Raw genomic sequence first — 8,090 nt, forward strand, 5'->3', positions numbered from 1 at the left:
CCGGGGCCGCGCCCTCAGCTGGTCCGTTGGGTGCCCTGGCCGCGGCGGCCCTCCTCTCCGCCCTCTCCCTTCTCCGAACCAACGGAGAAGTCACGTCTCTCATCTGAAACCCGACTTCCTAGTCTGTAAAGCTGGGGTCACGCCGCCTCCCCCTTCCATCGTCTCCACTTACTGAAATACAGCCGGCCCGCCTTCTGGGGTCCCCAGTCACGGAATGTCCCAACCTTGGACGGAAACTATTCGGAAAAAAGATTGCTGTACTAAACAAGTACAGTCTATTTCCTTGCGGTTATTGACTTAGCAACACTGTATAACGAATGTTTACGTAGCGCTTACACAGTATTGGGTATTATACATAATTAAGACGTAAAGATATTTTAGGTGCGTTAAGTTATATGCAGATACTACGTGATTTTATTATGCAAAACACCTTAGCATCCATGGAATTGAAGGTGGTGTGGCCTGGAACCAAACCTCCGTGGATACTGAGGGATACCTCTTCAACTCCGTTAAGTCTTAGCCACCCAACCAGCTTTGCAAACCCTTACCACTTTCCTGTATGAATTCGACCGATTCTTTAACAAGACGGAAGAGGGCGCCCGCTTTTAAAAAATAAAATAGAGTTTGAAAAGATGCATCTGATAGCCTAGTTTTCTTCCGAAGGTGAGATTGTAGTTCATTTATTGTACTTGTCAGTGTTACAACTTTTCTGTATGTATCATGAAGTTTTAAAATGAAATTAATTTCTAAAAAATTTCTGTCGTGCGGGCCGGCGGGTGGCATGGTGGTTAAAGGCACTGGACTCCCATGTGGCCAACTGCAATTCCGGTGGAGACCTGGAGGCTTGCTTTCTCACACTCTGTCTCTCACTCTGTCCCTCTCTGGTCAAATTTTAGAAATAAATAAAATCATTATTTTTTTTAAAAAATTTCTCTTGTGGGGCCTGCAGGTGGTGTGGTGGTTAAGGGGGCTGGGCTCCCACGTAGTCAACAGCGTTTTGAATCCCAGACCTGCTGGCTTGCTTTCATGCTTTCTCTCTCTCTCTCTGTCCCTCTCTGGTCAAATTAAAATAAATAAATAAATAAAGTTAAATAAAATACTTGCTAAACTGGAAACAGTCCATAATGTTACTGTTTTACTTCTCTCCTTGTCATCCTTTTGGGTGCTTGTCACTTTCCTCACGAAGCACAGAATATGGCACCCTATGTACTTTTTTTTTTTTTTTTTTAGAATTGTTCATTTCATTTTATTTATTATCATTATTTAATTTGACTTGGAGAGAAACAGAGAGAAAGAGAAAGTGAGAAAGCAAGCCACCAGGTCTGGGACACAGACTGTGGTCAGCCACGTGGGAATCCAGCACCTTAACCACTGCCACCTGCTAGTCCCCACAATATTCACTCTAATGTTGGTCGAATTCGGGGTTTTTTTTTTTGACTGCCTTACAGAGATTGTGAGACTCTCATTCTTTAGGCCATCTCATACATTTCCAGAGATAATGGCTCACACATCCTCGTCTTCACTCCAGATCAGTCTGAGCTGATCCACACTTTTAGCTGCCCATGGGACACCCAGTCCCAAAGTATACCAGTCTAGACATACGAGATATTCTACTTATCCTTTTGTCCTTCATTTACTCTTTTTTCTTTTTTTTTTTTTTCTGGAGAGGGTTTTGCAATAGTATGTGTTTGCTTGCCAGAAAGAGAGAGAAAGTGAGAAATCACCCCCCAGGAGGGATGGCCACTTTGCAATCTCTTCTCCTCCATTCTCCTGTCAGGATCTTGGGCATGCACACACTTGGGGATCCAGCACCTTTAAGCCGCTGGGTCCGAGATTTAAACCATGGTAGACTATATGGGAGTCCAGCTACCTAATCATTATGCCATCTGCTGGTCCCATGTCCTTCATTTGTTCTTCCTTTGTTTATGTAGATACAAGTTTCTGATTTTTATCATTTTCCTTTTTTTAGAATTATTTAATGTAACCATTATTATATTTTTAATGTGTTACAGGGCACATACACTTACCAGAGAAGAGACAGTGTGTGTGTGGAGGGATGAGTGAGAAAACAAGTCCAGGACTCAAACTGCAGTCTGCCATATGGGATCCAGCACCTTAACCACCATGCCACCTCTTGGCCCCTCATTTTCCTTTTTTCTAGTGAATTTCTTTTTTTTAAAAAATCTTTTTTGGGGAAACCAGCAGTTAGCGTAATGGCTATGTCGCTGGACTCCCACGTAGTCGACAGCGGTTCGTGTCCTGGACCCGGTGGCTTAAAACTCACGCCGGGCGTGTGTGCGTGCGGGCCCAAGATCCCAAGAGGAGAATGGAGGAGAAGGGATTGCGGCGTGACCATCCCCCCTGGGGGGTGATTTCTCGCTTTCTGTCTCGATGTCTCTCTCTGTCTGTCTGGCGAGCGCACGCGCCCTACAGTGAAAATCTCTCCCCCCCAAAAAAAAATCTTTTTTAAAAAAAATTATTATGGGACCAGCAGTTAGCATAATGGCTATGTCGCTGGACTCCCACGTAGTTGACCACGGTTCAAGTCCCGGACCCGGTGGCTTAAACTCATCCTGGGCGTATGTGCCTGTGTGCCCCAGATCCCAAGAGGAGAATGGAGGAGAAGAGATTACAGCGTGGCCATCCCCTCTGGGGGGTGATTTCTCGCTTTCTATCTCTCTCTCTCTCTCTCTGTCTGGCGAGTGCATGCACCCTATAGCAAAAACCTCTCAAAAATTATTATCATTATTTTTCAATTTTGAAAAAAGAGAGACAGAGAGCAAGCTGCCAGGTCCAGGATTTGAACCGTGTTTGGCCATATGAGAGTCCAACACCTTTAACCACTACATCACCCACTGGCCCCCGAATGTATTTCTTTTAACAGTGCTTCATATGGCAGGTCTACTGGTGACAAAGATCCTTAATTTTTGTCTGAAAAGGTCTTATTTCTCCTTCCCTTTTGAAGAATAATTTCTCTGTACACAGAATTCTATGTTAGTGGGCTGTTTTCCCTTAAACACTTTAAATGTTTTACTCTACTCTCTTTTTTTGTGCGTGGTTTCTGAAGTCTGATGTAATTCTTACCCTTGTTCCTCTATAGATAAGGTTCCCTGCCCCATACCCCAGCCCCTCCTCCAGCTTCTTTCAAAATTTTCTCATCTTTGCTTTTCTATTGTTTGAATGTAATAGGTCTAGGGGTGTGGGTGTGTGAGAGAGAGAGAGAGAGAAAAAAATATATATATATTTTTGGAGAGGTTTTTGCTATAGGGCACGTGCGCTCGCGAGACAGAGACATAGAGACAGAAAGCGAGAAATCACCCCCCAGAGGGGATGGCCATGCCGCAGTCCCTTCTCCTCCGTTCTCCTTTCGGGATCTTGGGCACGCACGCACACGCGCCCGGCGTGAGTTTTAAGCCACCGGGTACGGGACTTGAACCGTGGTCGACTATGTGGGAGTCCAGCGACATAGCCGTTACGCTAACTGCTGGTCCCTGAGAAAATATATATATATATGTATTTATATTTACACCACTTGGTGTTCTTTAGCTTCCTGGACCTGTATTTTGTGTCTTTCGTTAATTTTGGGAAATTCTTAGTCATTATTGATTCAAATATTTCTTTTGTTCCTTTTTTCTCTGCTAGTCATACTATGTGTATGGCATCCTTTTTGCAACTGACCCCAGTGTTTGGATATTCCGTTCTGCCTTTTCTCTTTGCATTTCAATTTTGGAAATTTCTATAGATATTTCTTTCAACTCAGTGATTCCTAGGCTATGTCCAGGCTACTGATGAGCCCATTAAAATCAGTCTTCAGGGCCGGCAAGTGGCATGGTGGTTAAAGGCGCTGGCCTCCCACATGGCCAACCACGGTTCAAGTCTCGGACCTGGTGGCTTGCTTTCTCACTTCCTCTCTCTCTCCCTGTCTCTCTCTGATCAAACTGGAAAATAATAATAAATAAAGTTAAATAAAGTAATTTTTTAAAAAATCAGTCTTCATTTCTGTCACGGTGTTTATTTCTACTATATCCTTGTGGGTCTTAGAATTTCTCTCTACTTACATTACCCACATGTTCTTGCACGCCATCTGCTTTTTTCATTACTTTCTAGCATATTGACCATAGTTGCTTTTAATTCTTGGTTTGAGATTCCATTGTCTTTGTTTTATCTAAATCAGTTCAGATACTTTCTCTGTCTCTTCAAACTATGTTTTTATTTATTTTATTTATTTTTGTCTTTTAGTGTGCTGTGTAATTTTTTGTTGAAATTCAGATGTAAGGATAAAAGGAACTGAGGTGAATAAGCTGTTAATGTGACGTTTATGTTTTTCTAGCTAGGAGTTAGGATGTGTTTATTGTTTGCTGTAGCTGTAGGTGTCAGAGCTGTAGCTGTCTCCCCTGTATTGTTTGGTGTTCCTTGAAAACATTTTTAGAGAGATTTTTACTATAAGTTACTTGCACTTGCCAGAGAGACAGAGAGAGAGAGAGAGAGAAAGTACTAAACCACCCCCCGAGGGGGTAGTCACACCACAATCCTTCTCGGGATTTTGGGCATGCACACACATGTGCCCAGCATGAGTTTTAAGTCGCCGGGTCTAGGACTTGAACTGCAGTCGACTATGTGAGAGCCCAGTGATGTAACCATTACACCATTTGCTGGTCTCCCTGGGACTTCTTAAATAAGGTGTGAGATGTGCAGTTCTTTTTCTTTCTTTTTTCTTTTTTTTGAGAGGTTTTTGCTACGGGGTGCGTATGCTCACCAGAAAGACAGAGAGACAGAAAGTGAGAAATCACCCCCCAGGGAAGATGGCCATGACACAGTCCCTTCTCCTCTATTCTCCTTTTGGGATCTTGGGCATGCACGCACAGGCACCTGGCGTGAGTTTAAGCCACCGGGTCCCAAACTTGAACCACAGTCGACTATATGGGAGTCCAGCGACATAGCCATTATGCCAACTGCTGGTCCCAAGATGTGCAGGTCTTTCAGTTGTATACCCTGTGATTTTTGTTTGTTTGTTTTAGTTTTTGCTACAGGGTAGATATACTCTGGAGAGAGAAAGAAAGAACAAGGGAAAGTGAGAAATCACGCCCCCCCGGGGGGGATGGCCATGTCGCAGTCCCTTTTCCTCCATTCTCCTCTCGGGATTTAGAGCACGCATATGCATGCACCCGGCATGAGTTTAAGCCACCAGGTCTGGGACTCAAACTGCGGTCAGCTACATGGGAGTCCAGCGCCATAGCCATTATGCTAACTGCTGGTCCCAAGAGTTTTCAAACTTTTTTGAGGGCTAGCTGGTGGCTTGGTGGTTAAGGTGGCTGGAACCCATGTGATCAACCTTAGGTTTGACTTCTGGTCCCAGCAGCTTGGGAAACACACCAGGCACATGTGTGTGCATGTCCAAAGTTCTGAAAGGAGGACGAGATAGGAGAGAAGGGATTGCAGTGTGACCATGTCATATGGGAGTTGTGCTTTCTCACTTTCCTTCTCTTTGTGTCTTATGTGCCCTCTGGCAAAAATTAAAAACAAAACAAAAACCTTTTTTTGAACCAAAATAAACCCAAACTTTGATTCAATTTTCCATGAATTTTTTGAAGTACTCTTGTAGTTTCTCTTGAGGGCAAGAGTTTTTAATTTGGTTGTTTACTTTTTTGTTTTGTTTGTTTGTTTTGCTAAAGGGAGACAGAGAGATGGAGAGAGGAGGAAAGGAGAAAGCATCTCCTATGAGGAATGGTCACACCACAATCCCTTTTCCATCTCTCCCTCCTATCGGGATTCTAGGCACACAAACACGTGCCTGATATGTTTCTCAAGCTGCCAGGTACAGGACTCAAACCGTACTGTCAGGCATGTGGGATCTGGCTGCTTTCACCACCAGGCAGGTGGTTCTTAACAAGACCTGCCCTCAGAATGCTGTGGGCCCAGCTACTGTGGTGTAGAGCTGGAAGCCACATGCCACCCATGGGTTTGGATCCCTAGGTCTGCCAGAACACAGTCCAGGCAAGTGCACAGGCACACATCACGCTGAGAAGGAGGTCAGAGGGAGAGACTGCTGCAAAAGGAGACACTGTAGAGGATGCCTCTCTCTTCCCCTCTCTTTCTTTTTGTCTTATGCATACGCCCAAATATTCTCTCTGATTAAAAACAAAAATAAGGGCCAGCAGATGGTGGCTGAATTCCCATATGGCCGACCATGGTTTGAGTCCCAGACTTGGTGATGAAAATCATGCTGGGCATGCATGCCCAAAATCTCGAGAGGAGAATGCACTCTCCTCTCACTGTCTCTGGAAAGCACTTGCCCTGTGGCAAAAACCTGGAAAAAAAAAAAAAAAAGGAAGAAAGGAAGAAAGGAAGAAAAAAGAGAAAGAAGAGAAGAGAAAATAAAGAAAAAACAAACAAACAAACAAAAAAACAGAAAAAACAAACAAACAAAAAAAAACAACCAATGCAGAATGTTGGAGGCTCCTTTAAGAATGGGGCTTTGGGCCAGCAGGTGGTGTGGTGGTTAAGGTGCTGGGCACTCCCACATGGCCAACCATGGTTCAAGTTCAAGTCCCAGACCTGGTGGCTTGCTTCGTCATTTTCCCTCTCTTTCTCTTTCTGCGTTTCTCTCTGGTCAAATTAAAATAAGTGAATGAATAAATAAAATTAAATAATTCTTTTTTAAAAGAGAATGGGACTCCCTGGATTTTTTGAAAGGTTTTTGCTATAGGGCACGTGTGCTCCCCAGAAAGACAGAGAAAGACAAAAAGTGAGAAATCAGCTCCTCCCCCCGGGAAGGGGATGGTCACACCACGATTCCTTCTCTCTATTCTCCTCTCAGGATCTTGGGCACGCACACATACATGCCCGGCATGAATTGAAGTCACTGGGTCCAGGACTCGAACCTCAGTCAACTACATGGGAGTCCAGTGACATAACCATTATGCCACCTGCTGGTCCCCTCCCTGGAGTTTTTAATGCTCAAATTTGTGCACATTGAGCCTCTAGTTGTTTGTTGATTGCAGTTTTAAGTTTTCCTAGCCTGCTACTTCTTCCCACAGAAGCTGCAATTCCCGGGTTTTTGCTGGTAAATTATGATTTTTGTGTGTCTGCCCCTTTGTCTCAACAGTTTTGGAAGCAGCAATTTATCCTGTGCCTCCAATTCTCTGATAGATCTAAGAAGAGTTGTTGATTTTCAGCGTGTCCCTCTTTCTTCTTGTTGGAAGGACAGAAGTGAGGACTTCCAAGCTTCTTAGAAGAGAGAGGGTATTCAAAAAGATCATAGAAAATGTATATTATGGCATCTGCCCATGTGTCGCAGGTTCTCTTACATCGACCGCCTAAGAGTCGCGTTGTAAGAAGCAACAACCTCTCTTCTCCGTCTCCACTATCTCCTCCGCAGCAGCGAAGCAGCAACCATGCGTGAGTGCATCTCCATCCACGTTGGCCAGGCTGGTGTCCAGATCAGCAATGCCTGCTGGGAGCTCTACTGCCTGGAACACGGCATCCAGCCCGATGGCCAGATGCCAAGTGACAAGACCATTGTGGGAGGAGATGACTCCTTCAACACCTTCTTCAGCGAGACGGGCGCCGGCAAGCATGTGCCCAGGGCCGTGTTTGTAGACCTGGAACCCAGTCATCGATGAAGTTCGCACTGGCACCTACCGCCAGCTCTTCCACCCTGAGCAGCTCATCACAGGCAAAGAATATGCTGCCAATAACTATGCCCACGGGCACTACACCATCGACAAGGAGGTCATCGACCTCGTCTTGGACAGAATTCGCAAGCTGGCTGACCAGTGCACAGCTCTGCAGGGCTTCTTGGTTTTCCACAGCTTTGGTGGGGGAACTGGTTCTGGCTTCACCTCCCTGCTGATGAAGCAGCTCTCAGTGGATTATGGCAAGAAGTCCAAGCTGGAGTTCTCCATCTACCCAGCCCCTCAGGTCTCCACGGCTGTCGTTGAGCCCTACAACTCCATCCTCACCACCCACACCACCCTGGAGCACTCTGACTGTGCCTTCATGGTAGACAACGAGGCCATCTATGACATCTGTCGTAGAAACCTCGACATTGAACGCCCAACCTACACTAACCTGAATAGGTTGATAGGTCA

General features: G+C 45.1%; 1 pseudogene; it reads left to right on the forward strand.

The window, feature by feature from the left end:
• Window positions 1-7,182: 7,182 nt before the first annotated feature.
• The window catches only part of LOC102488623 (tubulin alpha-1C chain pseudogene), a 2,717-nt pseudogene continuing 1,809 nt past the window's right edge, over window positions 7,183-8,090 (forward strand).

Source organism: Tupaia chinensis, unplaced genomic scaffold, assembly GCF_000334495.1.
Source record: "Tupaia chinensis unplaced genomic scaffold, TupChi_1.0 Scaffold000126_2, whole genome shotgun sequence".
Taxonomy (NCBI): Eukaryota; Metazoa; Chordata; class Mammalia; order Scandentia; family Tupaiidae; genus Tupaia; species Tupaia belangeri.